We start from the raw sequence: 17,753 nt of genomic DNA on the forward strand, positions 1-17,753 counted from the left end.
AAGGGTTTATTTTGTTTTGGTTGTTTTCCCATTTCTAGTCTCTCCTCTCTGGTTAGTTATCTGCTGGTGTGGTGTGTAAGGTGCTTCTTGATTATCACAGGTACCAAGAGATGAGCATAGCCTGTGTGTAACATCACGTTTTGCATCACATTATCTCACTCCAACACATGCTAAATGGGAATAATCTTTCCTGTTGACCATTCTTAGTGATCATGTTCCGAGGCTGTCTTCATCAGTTGTTACCACTCACTACAAAACCCATAACTGCCCCTAGTGACATGGATAAACATTATGTCTATCCTGTGGCACTTCTTCAGCCTCTTCCCCAGAAGGATCAAGATTGATTCTAAACCCTGTGTGGATGCTCAGGGAGGGATTGTCCATTCCCAGAAGCTGGGATCTGCTAGACTTGTGGATGTTGGAAGACTCTTGTGAGGGAGCTGGTAGGATGGATGGAAACCAGGTGGGATGCAAAGAGGTGCCCAGGTCCTTGCCCTTGCTGTGATTCCAGGAGATGGCATCCACAAATGGTAGGGAGCTCGGCTCCACTCCGGGGTGTGTTTCTTGGACACGGGTGAAGTTTGTCTCTCATACCAGGAGGGTTTGGTGTGGGGGTTGATGGAAAAGGAGGAGACGCACAAGGCTTCAAGGACAACAGGGGGAGACTCAGTCTCAAAAAAACAGCAGCGTAAAAGCCATCATCATGGGCTTGTCAAGGACCAGGTGAACCTTAGCATGCTCTCTGGCAGCCCTCATTCTTGTGATCAGATATCTGGATCATTTCTTTCCTATGGATGTCCCTATGGCACATGCTGCTGAGATGTCTATATGAGACTCCCCCTCCTCTCCTCCCAAACTTTCCCTGCTGCAACATCTGTGCTCATACTTTTATCTCTCCCAACAGCTCTTCCCCTTGGCTCCTACGGGAGGGACCTTTCCTGCAGATAAAGTGGCCGCAGCGTCGGCAGGCCAATTGCTATTCCTCGGCCATCATGGGAGCCCTGCCTTCTCCCGCAGCTGCCTTTCTTTTGAAATGTGCCACACGGCAGGCGACACTTATCATTCTGCGCCACTCCCTCGCTTTTTGACAGGCGGTGAACGAGCTGTCAGATCAACCAAGTGCCTTCACCCACCACCCCTGTTATGGAGGAGCTCTCATTTTGCGAGGGAGCAGAGGAGGGCTCACACCTGCCCCGTGAGGATGGCAGATTAAAGCAGAGTATGCTGAGGCAGAGCATGCTGAATTGCATGCCTCTCTATTTTTTTTTTTCTCCATTTTGCCTTGCCCTCCTTTCCACATCCCTTGTTCTGCTTTCCCACCTGCTCCTTTCCCACTTCTCTTGTGCTTTTTATCTATTCTTGCTCCTTTGGAAAGCACAGTTATTGTTGGTGATTTAGAGGCTCTCTGGTGGCCGCTGAGCCTCACCAGCCGAGTGCTGCTCAAAGGCCAGTGACCTGGGATTTATGGCTAATGTTCTCGGTTAATAACGTGGATTTACTTAAGGAGTCCATTGAAATGCCCTCGGAGATCAGGGAATGGGCAGTCTGCCTGGCCCGGGAGCTTTCTTTATGGCCAGCAGCAGCAAAGCATCTCCATTGAGCCCGCGGGGGCATGGCTCTGAAAGCCGGAAGGATGGCAAGTCTCTGCTTTCTCCTGGTGATGTTTCTACAGCAGCTTTTCCTTTGGCCTTCAGCTGATGGATTGCAGGGCAAACGCAACACTGCCATCCAACTGTGCTCCCTCGTTAGATATGCAAACGCCTCTGTTGACATTTCCTTTGAGGGCAAAAAAAAAAAAAAAAAAAAAAAGCTGCTTTTCCCACTGTTGATAAACCAATGAAAACAAGAACAGCTGAGTTGTAAATTTTTTCACACTACATTAATTATGTGCATGTGCGTGTGTTTGTATTCACATGGGCTCACTGCAGTGCGGCGGGGAAAGTACAGCCTATGGAACTGACATAAGCACATGATTTTTTAATTTAAACATCTAAACAAGAATTTTGGGTCGCTTTTCTCCATTGTTTTTTGGGCACTCTTGGCCTCGTGGACCTTTCATCTGGGATATAAGAAATGGGCCTGTCCTGCATATGATGGAGGATGAGGTGGATGAGGTGGCAGCTGCAGAAGCTCCTGCCTGTGGGCAATTCCCTGTTCTCAGCATCTGTCCAACCCTTCTCCTCCTTCAAGGTTTCAATTAAAATCTCTGCAGCTCACTTAGTTACGTAGCTGGATGCCAATGGCCATCACGAGCACTGTCGCATGGGGGGCCTCATTTGAAGAATACAGGGGGAGAAAAGGACTGGGAAGCCAGTGGTAGATAGAACTGGTGTAGTGACCAGTGCTGAAGGTCATGGTGAGAGGGAATTGTTGCCTTTGATTCTCAAGGGACTGCAGAGTGAAAGTCTCTGTGGCAGAGGAATGTGTGTTTTTGCCTGCCAGCCAGAACCTGTGCAGCTGTGATGTTGTGAGAAGACATGTCCTGGCTTTGCTGGTGCTGCACCTTCAGTTCCTCCTTCCTTTTCTTCCTCAAGCACTGATAGCTATGTTCACCACGCTGACCTTGCTTCAAGTCCTCCTCCTCTGGGCATAGGATGAGCAGCCCAAGGCATGAAGCTGGGGGTGCACTCTCCAGTCCCTAAGGACACTTGCCCCGGTACAAACATACTGCCTGCTTGGTGGTTCAGTTAGAGGACGCGTTCACCTGATCATGCCCTCAGCATTGCCAGATGCATCCTGCATCCTGCAGAGGGTTAGCAGAGTTTTGCAGCTTGCACTTGAGCGAGGAGTGGTGAGCCTGAACTCTCCCACGAAGCAGGTGATGGGGCATTTCTGTGACATGCCTTACCCTTGGACAGGTTTTCCTAAGCATGTGGCCCACAGTAAGAAGTGCAAGGCCTTGGCAGGGCACCCCAGGAGCCCCCACAGCACTCAGCGGAGGTGGCTGTAACATGTGTCTCCTCTCCCTCCCCAGGGTACCACCGTGCGGATGATAACAGCCATCGACCAGGACAAGGGCCGTCCCCGGGGCATTGGCTACACCATTGTATCGGGTAAGTCACGGGGGGATGTGGTAGGGGTCCTGGCAGGGATGCAGGAGCTAGCCCTGCAATAAGTTCTTGTACATCCCATGCCTGGGAAATCATATTTGGCTAAATTTCTCCTCAACTGTACTGCTTGCTCTTTTGATTCAGCATCACTAATTACTGTAGCCTACTGCTACGACTGAAAGCTTTCACCCCTCTGAAAAGTTTTCTTTGCCTTTGGCCTTGTCAGAATGCATTGTTCGTGGCATCTCCCTTTCCTTGGGCAGCGGACTTTATTTCTATCGAATTTGACAGTATCTCATAGCGAAACCTTTCAGTCCTAATGCCGAGTCACAAACAATTCTGCTTCACGCAATGCCATGGAGGAGACCTGCAAAGAGCTGGGTGTAAAACTCTTGCTGGTGGCGCAGTGGGTATTGTTTAGGGAGAGAATGGGACTGATTACGGGCTGAACAGCTCCTGGCTGTTTCCATGGCACTTCCCGAAAGCCTCCGTGTCAAGGGCTGGCTTCCCAAAGCGTTGCTGGAGCTTTGCAAGCTGGGAGGCAGGGTCCTGGATGCTGCTTTGGTGAGGTATGTCCCAGGGACAGACAGACTACTTGGGTTAACCCAGGAGCGAGGGACCAGCTTGGTGGGTCTGGGTTGTAACCCTATTTCTGACATTGTTTGGGGGGGGATCATCACAGCAAGAAATGTCAGTAGTCCCTCCTCTCCCTGCTGTGCCACATGCTTCGGGTGCTTCCTGGCAGCTCCTTCAAGCTACACGTGCAGAAATAATTTCCCAGTTTCTCTTCCTCAAAGCCCAGCTGTTTCAAATGCTCTTTTAATCAACCTCTAGGGTCAAGGTAATTTCACCCTAACTTTCAAGTCCACTGATCCTGACTGCAAGTATCCAGGTCAGTCTGCCTTTGAAGATGCAAGGATTATTTATTCCTCTAATTCCCTCTGCAATTTATTCTAATGTTCCCAAGGCATGAATTAAATGAGAGATTCCCCCAGATTGCATGAATCAACTGGCCAAAGTGCAGCAGGGACTTCCTTTTGCCTGATATGGGTCCTTTTTCACTGGAGACTGGACTGAAACCTCAAACTAATTTTGTAGAGGATGCTGAACTACCATGAGGATGGTGAAAGCCTTCAGCTTACAGAAAGATCACTCAGCTCAAAGCCTGAAGATGGTCAGCAGCTGGGAAATCACCTTTGTCCTGTTCGTACACCCTCCTTTGGGCATTTGCTGGTGGCAACAAACCCTTTTCCTGACTCAGTATGGTTTATGTTGTAGGTATCTAATTTTCCCCTGTCAACACCAGTGTAATACAAACAGCTCTGGGTTTCCAAGAGCCTTTATTTGATGGCTTAGACCTACAAAAATAACTGTGCAATCTATAGAGGGTTAATTTGCTAAATGCACCCATCCGCTCATGGTCATGTCAGGCTTTTCTGCTCATCAGATGATACCAGCTACTCTGCGGAATCCAGGAAACAAAACCTTTTACCCTGGATTTTTACCTGGTGTATTCATGCCTGCTCTTCTTTTCATGTCTATCTTTGGTTTTCCTGTGAAATAGCCATGGCATCCCTTTGCGAGCGTCCCCGCGCAGTGCCAGGGTAGCCATCATCCTGACCCTTACGGCTGGGTGGAGGGGTGGTGGAAGGGAGCCAGGCATGCTCCGAGAGCCCCGTGGCATCGGGGTGTGGAGTGACAGGCAGGCAGATCAGGGGTGCGGAGTGACAGACAGGCAGATCAGTGCAAACATCCTCGCATCTGCTTGCATATGCCAAGAGCTTAATCCCTGCCCCCCGTTCCGCCTGGTGGGGGGCAGCTCTCCTATCTGAGAATCAGGCAGAACACATCAAAGAGTGATTAAACTGCTTTGCATTTATATTTTTATTTTCCCCAAACATGAGAATCACAGAGTGTTTTCATAACTGGCCAGGAGATCTTCTCCTGTCAGCACCAGCATCTTGCAGAGCGATGGTGCTGGGAAGGATCAGTCTGTGGATGGACTGAGGGACGAATGCAGACACCCGCTATCATCTCCTCCCCATCCTTTGGCTTAAGGCAGAGGTTTCCAAAACCCATGAAGCCAGGCTTCAGGACACTCTGCTTCCACTTGGAACTGAGTTTGTTGCCAGAGCTTGCCAGCTCCATTCAGCTGCTGGATTGTAGCTGAGTGCATGACTGAGGGCAAATTTTAAAGAAAACATGGTCATGGGATAAACAAATTTTTTTTCTGAAGTCAGTAAGGGTGTGAATGCCTCCTCCACACTGCTCAAGGCATTCTCTTATACTTTCCATTATTCGCTTCTTGCTTTTGAAAGATGTTACCCTCTGATGTCTGAGAATCCGGATACACAAAACAGCAGCTAGTGTGCCTCCAAAATCCCACTCACCCAAGGCAAGCAATTTTTTTTGGCAGGCAGGTAAAGACTAATTAATTTGTCATTATCCTCAATCATAATGGTAAAGGTCAGTGAGCAGATTTGTGCCTGAGCTGGTAAATTTTTATGGCAATTTTGCAAAAAAACGGTCTAACATATGGGAATAGGGAAGCAAATTAAATTAGAAACCAACCGTAAGCAAAAGTGAAAATGGCTGGTGAAGGTAGTAATTATACCTGGCTCTTCAGCTGACTTGCACGAGGGGAGGTGGTGGTGATGCTGTTCCCATTTCATGGCAGGGATGTATGATGCCTCTCCCTGGCTCTTCCAGGTCTTCAAGCACAGGGATTGCACATGGCTGGTCTGATTTTACTGACTGGGGTTGAATATACAGCAGTGAGGAAGCTGAAAAAGTGACCTAGCCTTTTATCATTCCTTCAGTATTAATATCTAAAGCGTTGGTATGATTTGGAGGCGGGGTATAAAAATTAATTTGGAATTGCCGGTGTCCTATTCAGCTCCATCCCTCGGTAGCTGTGCCTTGGGATATACTGCAGCAGCTCTTATTTATATGGCTATCTCCGGCGCAAGGTCCTCCTGTGACAGGAAAACAATAAAACTAAAAGATTAACCATAACCACATAAAATAAGACTTAAGATCTAACTTTATGCCGCCAGCTTACAAAGCTGTTAAGCCTGAAATGATGGAGGAGTGCTGATCTAGCTGTGTCACGGCTTTGGCTAGCTGTCCTGTCAGGGAAGACGAGCCTGCCTGCCTGCTTGCCTGCCTGCCTGCACTGGGAATCATTTCCATATCTTATAGGGAAAAGCCATTCAGGTTTTTCTCCCCTTTCCTTCCAATCTAAGTGTTTTAACCCCCTGAAAACGTGCACTTTTTTCACCCTGTGCTTCGCAAGGAGGGGGATGACTGCCCTGCAAAAGGCCATTTGAAAAAGAAATCCAAATTGAGACTTAGCAATTCAAGCCCCTCGTGCTGACAAGCTCTCCAGAGCTGGGGCTCCTGTCATTCCGACGGGTGTTTCTGCTGCTTTTCCCAGGTGAAAAGGGTGAGGGCAGCCCGTGGCCAGTGCCCCTGCAAAAACCCTCCATCCCTGGTTCCCCGGCTCCTTTGACAGGGTGGAGATGCTCAGCCGCTGAGGTCAGGACTCTGTTTGAAGGACAGATAATTAATCCAGCAAAGTAATCGACAGTTCCTTTTTGGCAGATTTATGGAGATAGCCTCTGTACTGGGGACTCTGCCTCATCATCTTTCATTTCCCAGGCAAAGCGAGTGACTTGTTGTATAACACGACCTGTTCTAGATAAGGCTTTTCATTTAGGGGAACTCTCTGGTCTAACAGAGATTGATTTTCCCAGTGGAAATCGGAGGGCTTTGGCGCTCTCGGCAGGATCAGGCCTGCAGACGGCAGTGTCTTTTCACATTTGCTGCTGCTGCACATCGCCTGGGGTGTGGGAAATCCTTTGGTTTTTTAAGAGAAGGATTTTTATTGTGAATTAAATGGCAATTTAATTAATAGGCAAGAGGGGACTTTGGTCTGCAAGCTCTTGTTAGGAAAACATATTGTACAACTGCAGTCTCGCGCTTTGCTAGCTAGCAGTAAACTTTGGGTTTCATTTATTTCCAGGACAGTCAGGAGACTTCATGTCTTGTGGCATGGAGATGTGAAGATGACCTGTGCTACTTGGGCAGGCATCAAAGAGTTAAACCAGAGAAAGGGCCCCAGGGCTCTGGAAGATGCCCAAATTTCAGTCTCCTCCTGCCTGACACATTTGAGGTGTGGTGATGAATGGGCAAGGGGAGATTGCACAAGGGTAATCCGTATGTCCTTCCTGGGGCTTGGAAAGTCCTGCAGGAGAGAGGGGAGGGAGCATGGGGCTTTCAGTCCGTGAGACGGATCTTAGGGCTCCTCACAAAGCCTCAGGGCATTCTCCCCCACTCCCCAAGTTGATTCTTTTAGGAGACTGATGCCGTTTCTGGCAAAGCACTCTATCCCTAAAGCTAGTGCATCTCAAGAGAAGCATGGATTAAAAATCATTATTTGCACAATATAATAGAAATGTGAGACAAAAACTCACTTTTGTAAGACTCTTGCTTGCAAAAGCAAGAGGGAAGCATGTCTGAAAATAATTGTTCTGTCTTTCTTCTGGTTTTCCTGCTAAGGAATAAAATATATATATATATGTAAAAATCAGTGCAGTAGCTCTCAGAACATGTTTCACATAGTCTTAACAGATCTGGAGTCCCCTACTGCCTTACTTTTGAAAGTGCAGCACAAACCCTTGAGGTAAAGTGGCCCAAGACGTCTCCCAGCCCTCAGCTGCTGACACCGCCCTTCGTATTTTGGCCTGATTTAACAAGGAAGGCAAGACAAAGCAAACCACTTCACTGAGTCACTTAAATCAGACATCAGGGAGGATACTGGAAATAGGATCTGCTAATTTTAATATTCCCAGTGCCAGTTGGCCTACATCATGCCAGCTTTTTCCCACATTCGTATTGCTCGGTGAACTACTAGGGTGTTAAAGTCCTCATAAATTACACCTGCTGGGAGGGCCTTCCAGCGTGATTTAAAGGCAGTCATCATAGCAGAACATTTCTGTAGGAGGACACGCTGATGGGTGGAAAAGTGCCTCACGCCGAGTTATTCATCAAAGGCTGTTTTTCCACCTTGCCAATGCAAGGGGATGAGACAGCACAAAGAAGAGATGGTGGCTGCGGCCACAGCCCTCTTTTCTTGGCTCAGTTGCTCCCTGTCTTCCTTCTTGCTGCTAATGATGCTTCGTCATCATGTTGGCACCTTGCTTTGGCTCCCTGGCAATCCAGAAACCACTAGAAAGAGATACAGTTGGGGTAATGGTTTTCATGGCAGGTGGTCCCCCAGCAAATGGCCTTCGGTAATTAAAACTATACATTCCCGTTTATGTGTAAATATGAAACAAAGGCATATTTTTTGTTTAATGCCTGAGACTTCCTATTTAACTTGCTGGGATTTAATGTGTATTCAAGGTATTGGCAACCACTGGAGAGAGATGAACCTGCACTGTACTTGTTCGTGTTGGAGATAGAGAAAACAACCAGTTCTGAGATGGTTTTTAATGGAAGATTTTCTGAAAGGTGTTGAGCCTGGAGATATGGGGTTTGTGTTAAGAGCTGATTCAGACTTGTTACCAGGCATATTACAGTGTACTCCTTTCATGTTCTGCCGACTGCTGTGGGAGAGGCAGGAGAGGTGATTTGTGGGTGTCTCAATCCAGCCCAGGCACAGTAGCCATTAGGAAAATGCTAGTTTTACGTGTACACATCCGTCGGCTACAGGCTGAGAGTGTGAGAGGGTTAAAGTGTTGCATTTAGAGAAATGAGTGAAATAAACATTTACGGTACTTTTCCCTGCGTTGCTCTGCTGTCCTGACTCACGATCCAGCTGTTGGCTGCTCTCCTGTAGCAGGTTTTAGGGTTAGATTCATGAAAGATGAAAGGCTGGGGGGAAAAAAAGACAAGCCAGGCGGTGCTGGTGATTTGCCTTCCCTTTGAGCCACCAAGCACATTTTAGACGATGTGGGGGAATGTGGTGGTTTTGGTCCAAGACTCAGCATCCTTTCGTGTGATGAATTACACTCAGAGAAGGAACCTTTAAACTCTGCGGGCTCTGTTCTCCTCTCTGGTACCCAACTGTGGTTCCTGAGGGCTTCAGGATGGGGATTGCACCTCGGGTGATAAATCTTTCCTTTTATTTTCTTGTACTGTACATTCGGTTCTAAAAAAGGGAGCCGCGCGAGCATTTAATGCGAACTTCTTTTGTGACTCTGCAAGATCAGAAATTCTGCCAGTTGTGCTAGAACGGGCAATTAAATCTTTTGGGGAAGATACTAAAAATGCCTGTTTGCAGAGCAGGCGTGTGTGGAGGAGTGCCGGCACGCAGCTTTGGGCTTAAATCAGTTGTTCCAGAGAGAGTTACATCTTCTGGGAAGAACAGCAAACCAAAGTCCAGAGCAGGAGAAACGGGCACTTTTCTAGAGCATCTTGACTTCACACAGAGCAAAGACAAAGCTCAGGTTGTAATAATGCTTTTTCTTTTGGAAATAACTTGTTCCCTTTGAATTTAAGCATGGGGCAAGGTATCTGCCCTCATGTGCTTCCCTGCATATCACGCGGGGGCAAAAACTCAAGGTGAAGATCAGCGAGGTGGCCACAGCAGCTGATGGACTATTTATACGATGATAACTGTGTCTGTTGCTGACTCTATGAACCACATCCAACAGCATCTATTTCGGTGCCGAGGAGCCCTGACAGAGCACATTTTGATTAATAAATTATCCGTCTCAAGGTGTGTGATGGGTTCCCCTTTCACATCTCATGAAAGTCATCCGCTCCAAGTTCAGTGGCTCAGCAAGCCCGGTGCCTTTCGAGGATGAGGCTCCCCAATACAAATGGCCCTTCGTGTAGAGGGAGCTGGGAAAATTCTCCTGCACAGGGGAATTGGCTTCTCCTGGCTGACAGGTAGCACTTCGCTAGAGCTGGGTAATGGCTGTGTCTCTCCCTCCAAGGGATCTGAATGATGCTCAAAGGCCAAAGGGGTAGGGCAGAAGGAGGAGACATCAATATCTTTTTTTCTTTTCTTTTCTTTTTTTCCCTGGGTTTGAGCCAATATTTTTAATGGCCTTTTTAAAATGTGAGAGTGTTGGCTGAGGGCAATTAAACATTATGGCCCTCATCTATAAAACCCCTCGTTATAGCAGTGTTTCTCCAAAATTATGCCTATGCCACCATCCATTCCTCAGTGAGCCTGGAAAAACACTCCGAATGGGCTACTGTGATCCATCCCATTGCTCCCAACCCAGCACTGTGTTGGTCCCTACTTCCCAGTCCCCTGACCAGCCACACTGGATATCGGAGCTGCTGCTGTCGCTGTACCCACACACTGACAGAAGGTTGGGAATATTTTCCTTCTCCTTTTACCCATGTCACAACAAGAATCTGGGCTTGTATGTCCTGAGCAAGCCTCCTCCTTGCCAGGTGAGACCAGGGAGTCAGCCAGAAATATGCATTTATATTGCTGTCCCAAAGTTAATTTTTTTTTCTCACCTTTCCCCTGTCTTTCTGAGTATTTAAAAACATTGTCTGCTAAGCTTTTCTTCTTTCTGCATTCCTTTTTGCTGCTCAGCCTTTCTCTTCCCATCATTTAATTTCTACCCCATCTGATTCCCACCCTGGGTTTCTCTCATGGTCTCATGCTGTCCCCCACCTTGTGCTGTGTCCTGATCTGTAGGTTTGCTGTGGTAGCAGAGAGGTAGAAGAGAAGCCTGCTTTCCCACGGGGTGTCCCTCTCTGGTGGATGCTACCTCCTAGGCAGCCTCATGTTTATTTTCTGCTCCCTGCCCTGCCTTTCTTAAGGCCATCTTTGCTTTCCCAGCACCTGAAAGCAGGGCTCCTTCTTTGCTGACGAAAGACACATTTATTCCTTCGCTTTGCCTGCTCTGTGCAATGGGAAGGGAGGTGGAGGACATGTAAGCCTCTGTCTAGCAGAAACCAGACCATGGTCCTGAGCTCCCTTCTCAAGCCAGAGGCGTGGATATGACGTCCTTGGTCTCCATCTAGAAATGCTTTGATGGTTCAGAGCAGACTTCAGGCTAGGCAGTAGATGGCTCAAGAAGGGACATGACCAGCAGCTGGTAACTCCTGAGTCAAGTCAGCGATCGTTTCGTTGCGTGCCTGGTGCAGAGCGGCAGGTTGTGTGTGCCACGGCATGAGCACTGCTTGTGAGGAAACAGGTGAGGGGGACACGGAGGAGGGAATGTGGCACGGATGAAGGTCACTTGGCTTCCTGTCAAGTGTGGCCACAATAGTTCCTGTCTGTGTCATGAAAACAGTTTACAGAGTGCAAACTTAAAGGCAGAACATGTGCTGTTCCACATCCTCCGAGAAACAGGATTATCTGGGTATCTTGACTGGGTCTGAAATCCCTGCAAAGGTTCTCCGTTCCCCTGTGTTCTCCATCATGCCTCTGTGCATTGTATCACTTCTAAACCAGCGATGATCAAACTGTGGTTTGCTCTGTTGACGTGGCGGCAGGCAGCGCTGGCCACTGGCCACACAAGCCAGAGCGCTGGGGCAGTGTGATGAGGAGCTGGCTCAGCTCATGGCATCCACCTGCCTCTGAGGCCACCACGGGCACAGGCGGCTGCAGATGCCTGGCCGGGAGCTTGCGACCAGTGCAACTGGGAGCAGGACAGAGCAAGCACCGGGAGAGTGGAGGAGTGGACAAACAGCTTGAAAGCCATTGGCTGGTGTGACTGCACCAGCAGCCACAGACTAAGCTGTGTTTAACCCAGGCTCAGCTTTTTCCTAGGTCAGGGAGATGATGAAGAAGTAATGGGAGAACCTGCCCAGGGAGAAGAAATTATACAGAGGTGGGGAGAGTGAGAGGCTGGGGGGAGGGAAAGACAAAATTGGCTATTTTTCCTCCACCTTTTCTTTTTTTTTCCTTGCTCTGAGGAAAGTGAAGATGTATGAAGATGATTAGAGAGATTTTTGTAAAGAAAGCGTCTCAGGGGAATGTGCATTGTTCAGCAGTGCGAGTACTTCAGTGGGGATCACTGGTCAGAGTAATAATGAGGCGGTGGTTGGAGGGACATTGTAGAGGAAATTATGAAAGGCCTCTGAGGGACAAGTTTGGAGACACTTCTTTCCTTCTGAGGCTAATTTGTAAAGGCAGCAATTCTCTGCTAGCAGAAAGGCACCCCGGAGGGCATCAGATGCATATCTGCCATCTGAGCGGTGTTGGGGAGGCTGAGCTAGAGAAAAGCCTCTGATGTGCAGCCTGGGGAGGGTATTTGGGTCTCTAATTTATTCGTCCACCCTTCAAAAAATGACTGTGCTCTAATATGAAACACATAAACCATTGTTAGGACACAGAGCTCTGTGCTGTGTTTAGTCCTTTGTGTCAAACTCCTGCCCTATTGACCTATTTCCACTAAAATCCACTGGTGTCCGCATTTACAGATTTGTGTTAGCAGAACAGTGTTTTGTGATTAAAAAGGTATTTTATTGCGCTTTATATTAGGGGGAGTGTACCAAGATTGCCCTGATGCATAAACTTTACCATGGCAACATGGCATCCTGGAGCATTTAAATGCCTTGCAGCACAATTCGATACATCTCGTGGAGTGTCCTTCAAAGCTGGTATCAGAAATCTCCTACAGAGTCAGCTGTAAATTATAGAGCAAAGGTGGGAAGTCAAGATGAAAAGAGGGGAATCGTCCGAGGGAGGACACTAGAGATCTTCATGTATGGCAGCGAAAGTTAGATTTTAAAAAAAGCAAGGCTGCTGCTAATATTTTAAGTAGCCGCGCATCAGTTCATTAAGCTGGCTAGCAGTCAATGGGCCATTTCGGATGGAGAGAAGAGAGGACCAAGGACAGAAATGGGAGGCATTCGGTCCGAGAGGAAGATATAAAGGCTCAGTAATGGGAGAGAAAGGTGTTATAGCACTTAGGGCCCTGTGAAAGAGAGGGAACGCTGGCAGCCAGCAGCTCGTGAAGGCCAGGGTGGCTCCCGGGGCTGGGAGGGAGGGGAGGGCCGGACCTGAAGGCTTTGGCCATGCCACAAAAGGCACATCCGTGGTTAAACGGGGGATTGGAAGGGAGCGAGGTGGATGCTGAGTGATGGGAAACAACCTTTTGCGGCAGCAGATCTGTCTTGCAGCTCCTTTCCAGGGAAATGACAAATGTTGTGTGTGTTTCATTCATGCTGAGATATATTGAGAAGACAGTGGGTTTTTTTATTTTTGGCTGGGATTAATATAGCGTACTTGCAGGGTTTCCTCACTCCCATTTAAGGCTGGATCAGGGGTTTCTGCATACCATGAGACAACAAGGGGAATGGTACGGGTGACCATATGCCCATCTTTAACCTCCTTGGCCATCACTAATTCAGCAGCCTTCTCTGGTATTGTGTCAGGCTAGTGTCAGGTATCCCAGGCTCCACATACCAACTGTTTTCTTTTGTCTGGCTGACAGAGAGAGCACCTGGGACTGTTGTGAGGGCATTCCCAGTGGTGGACATTTTTTTAGCATGTGCTGGCTGTGAGACTCAAGTATTGTCTTAATCCTCTCTGGGTGTCTAATTGCAGAGGAGGAGTCAAGCTGAGGATAAGATGCTTGGTGGAGGCAGCACAGCCCTCCATGACACCCTGTGTCCTTGGTTGCACGTAAGGACTGGAACAAAGGCCAAATTTGGCTCAAGTAGAGGAAAATAAAGGCAGTTGCATGGGGTCAACACATTTGGCAAGGGTATAAAAGCAGGGCAAGTGCCTACAGTACTTACCCTAATACTCTCCCTGTCTCTAAATACATCCAGCTAAGAAAATTCCTGACCTGAATGTGACTTCTTGTTATTTGATAGATTTTTTTTTTTTCTTTCATTAACCTCCCCAGTCTCTCCTTGAATATATGTGGACTTTTATCATCCTCAGCATCCTCTGGCAAGAGGCCTCACAGTTAAATGGCTGCTTGTTATAGGTAGAATTATTTGTGAGCTTGGTCTGTCCGCACCTTCCTCTGATTAACCTGGACTGATGTCCCTTGAACTCTTGTATTGTAAAAGAGAGGCCATGCCCACCCCAGGGACATGGTGCCCTGCGAATGATGGTGGTTGTTCAGAGAGGAGCACCTGGATTCGACCCTGGTTTCAGCTGTGCTGTTGTGTATTTTAATTACCAAAACCCTTTTAAATTCTTCAGCTGCCTGTGGCATTCTCAACTTTATTGGCTGTTGGAAGGAAAGCACTGTTTTGAGCCCTGAACTGGGGCAGGTGAGAGGAGAAGAGGACCATTACAGCCATTACATTTTAAAGCACATTGAGATAATGTGCAGGGTTTGCAGAGCCCACTGCAGACTGTGCCCAGCTTTGAGCAGCGAGTCCTCCTGGCCTGGCAGCGAGTCTGCTCTGTAAAACCTCTCAAGCACTGGGTCCACTCATGCATGGAGACTGACAGGGGGAAGAGGCTCGTGTCCTCTCACTTCCCTCTCTGCGTTACCCCCAGCACCATTTGGCATTGGCTGTACCAGCTGCTTGTGCTCACACTGCCTGTTATTTTTCTCAGGTAACACCAACAGCATCTTTGCACTGGACTACATCAGTGGAGCCTTAACCCTGAATGGGCCACTGGACCGGGAAAACCCCTTCTATAGCGCTGGATTTATCCTCACGGTGAAGGTGAGACCTCCTCCATCCAGGAGGCACACCGGCAGAGCGGGATGGGGAGGGCATCCTCCTCGGGCACAACTCCTTTGAGGTGGAGGTGCAAACCTGGGACATATTGCTCCTGTGGGCATCCAGAGCCATGATGTTTAACACAGCCCCCTTGTACAGTGGCCCAAAATGCTGTTGCCTCTATGTGGCTGTATAAGGCCATTTTTGGCACCCTGCCTGGTCTCTAACTAGATCTGCCGGCGGTTGTATCTGCTGGCTGCATGCAGATGCTCTGGGTCTGCAAATAGCACAAGACACCTACATTCAGGCACATGAATTGTGTCCACTTGTGTCTATTTCCCACCTTTCCTCCCAAAAAAACCCTGGAAGAACTGGAACATTTTGTCATGTCAGCGGACAGTGGTATAACTGAGCGTTGTCTGCATCTGCCCGGCGCAGGCACGGGGAGGGAGTGACGCTGAAAGTTGCCTCGTCAAGAAAATGCACTGGAGCGTGGTTTTCCAACCCCAGCAGCCCCACCTGAGAGTGGCTCCCCGGCTCTGCTCGCAGCCTGTAATTAAAATCAATACCAAGCTGGGCAGCTGGTTGGAAACACATTTAGAAGTATAGATTCTACTGGGCCGGAGTGGGGAAAAATCAGCATTGTAGGAAGGGTCATTGATTGGGAGGGCAGCAGCCAGCACATTGCCTTCTCATTTTGGCAAGTGTAATGGTTTGTCGGGGGGAAAAGGGGACAATAAATTACCCCTCTTGGTCCCAGGCACAGGTCCTACTGTGGGTCTTTATGCATGGGGACGAGATCTGCATCTATCCCTAGTATCTCTTGGTTTGGGCTTTTATAGTTTAAATTCAGTAGAAATCAAGAGAGGGAGGATTGTCTGGTTTTAATAGGGACAAAAATATCTGTTTAATCTTGGAAAGGTTTGTGAACCTGAAAACTTGCCCGTTTTCCTGCCTGCATGATAATGGAGTTCCAACTATATTCTGTTGATCTGATAGATTTTTATTTCCTCTCTCCACAAACTTTCCATCCTCCCGCAAATGCCAACTCTCTGCGTCCCGCATCCCCGAGACCCGGAATGTTCTCTTCTGCTCTCGTCCTGGAGCACACAGTGAAAATACAGCTGGATTGCTCCTTGTTCGGATCAGCCTGTTCTGCTGTTGTGTGCAGAAGTGGTGAATAGCAATGAGCCGTGTGGGTCGTGTTAGCGTTGCTTTTCTGTGCCCACAGCAAAGTAAGATTTCCAAAGGACAAGAGGAGGGACTCTGCTTGAAAAGGCAGTTTCACAAGTCCTGCTTCTTTGGCAATAAAATCTGCACTCTTTCCTTTGGGGAAAGCAAAATTAAAGTCCTCCTTGAGACAGAGGTGTGATATGGAGTCATGACTCAGCGCTGTCTTTAGACACATGTTGCCAAACCTGTTTTAAGGTTTATATCTTGTTTTCCTCTGTTGCCCTAGTTTTCTGTCCTTTCAGTAGTACTATGATGGTTAGCTCCCTGCTCCTGGTCCCACTTCAGACGATGGCAGAAGAGAAAATAGGAGTGCTTTTTGCTCCATTGTGGCTTTCCTTATCTTGAGAACTGCCCACCACATCTTTCAAGGCAACTTTTTGGTTTAAATGCTTGTGGCAGAAAAATTGCCTATGCATTCCCTAGCATGACAACCTGTTGCATGATAGGGGCAAGTGAAAACTTGGCCACAGGCATCCCAAGGGAAATGAAAAACCCCTGAGAAGGTTTGCATTGCAAGAGTGCTATGGGTCTGAGGCATGGGTGATGGAAAAGCTGGGCTTGATGTTGTGTCAGCAGTGCAGAAAGGTGCTCAAGGTTAAGGGGCAATGGCAGAACCAGCTAGGCATCCTTCACTGGCAAAGTGAAGGAAGCAAAACCTGCAAGAGTCTCTAATCATGTCATGCACGCTTTCTTTTACATTTATTGTTTGAAAAATAAAGACTGCCCTGTTGTTTTCTCTCCTTGCAGGGGACAGAGCTGAACGATGACCGCACGCCCTCCAATGCCACCGTCACCACCACCTTTAACATCCTAGTCATAGACATTAATGACAACGCACCCGAGTTCAACAGCTCAGAGTACAGTGTGGCCATCACAGAGCTGGCCCAGGTGGGCTTCGCCCTTCCCCTCTTCATCCAGGTGCAGGACAAAGATGAGGTGAGGTATCCCCTGCCACGGGCGCATCTGTCCATCCTTTGTAAGGTAGCACTGGTGTGGTTTTGGGCGTGCAGGGAAGGACGGATCACTGCTGAACATAATGATGTGAATGGTTATGCCCTGACCACTTTTCAGCCTATACTTCTTCTCCCTGATGCTGTTGCTCTACTGTTGCTCTGCTTGCTCGGTACCCTGAATGCAGATGCCTTCCCCAGAGCGCAGGCACAGCATGTGCTTTAATGCAGTCAGGATTGCACGGCCACTGAGAGCCAGAAAATAGGATTGTGTGGGATACTGATTCTTGCACGCTTCCAAGGGCTCTTGTTGGGCAGTTCTCTGCTAGTCTGTTTTAGAAAGGGAGGAGGTTTTCTGCTGGGCTCCCAGGGGACCTGCCAGGGAGGGGAAAGAAAGGACCTCTGGGCTCTCTGCCCCAGTGGGGACGGGTAGTGCCACTGTCAGGGTGGAGGTAAGAGATACCTGCCAGCATGGGGCTGAAGGAAGCTTGGGGGGGACTGGGATACCAGTTCATCACAGCAAACAAGCTGGGAGCGTTGGAGGCTTGTTCCTCCCTCGTGTTAATGGAACGCCTATTTGTTACGCACCGATCCATGCCACGTAGGGATTGCAGCATGTTTTCCAGCCTCAGGCTTGCAGCCTTCAATTACTCTGATTATTTGACTTGTGCAGTTCACGTCTGGCTGCTTCTGTGTGCCGGTACCCCCAACCCCACACGCTGCATGGTGTCTGCTTCAAACAAGTGCTGACACCTCATGGTGAACTTTCTGAAATCCTTCGGAAAGGCTCTGGCTGCAGGGTTCTGCCATCCCTATTCCTCTTCAGGCTGAGCAAGAGATGAGGGGAGAGGATTTGTCAGAATAAATGACATTGTCAGGATGTTTTCCTGATGCTTCAGGTAAATGATGT

This window comes from Athene noctua, chromosome 21 (genome assembly GCF_965140245.1).
Source record: "Athene noctua chromosome 21, bAthNoc1.hap1.1, whole genome shotgun sequence".
In the NCBI taxonomy this organism is placed as follows: Eukaryota; Metazoa; Chordata; class Aves; order Strigiformes; family Strigidae; genus Athene; species Athene noctua.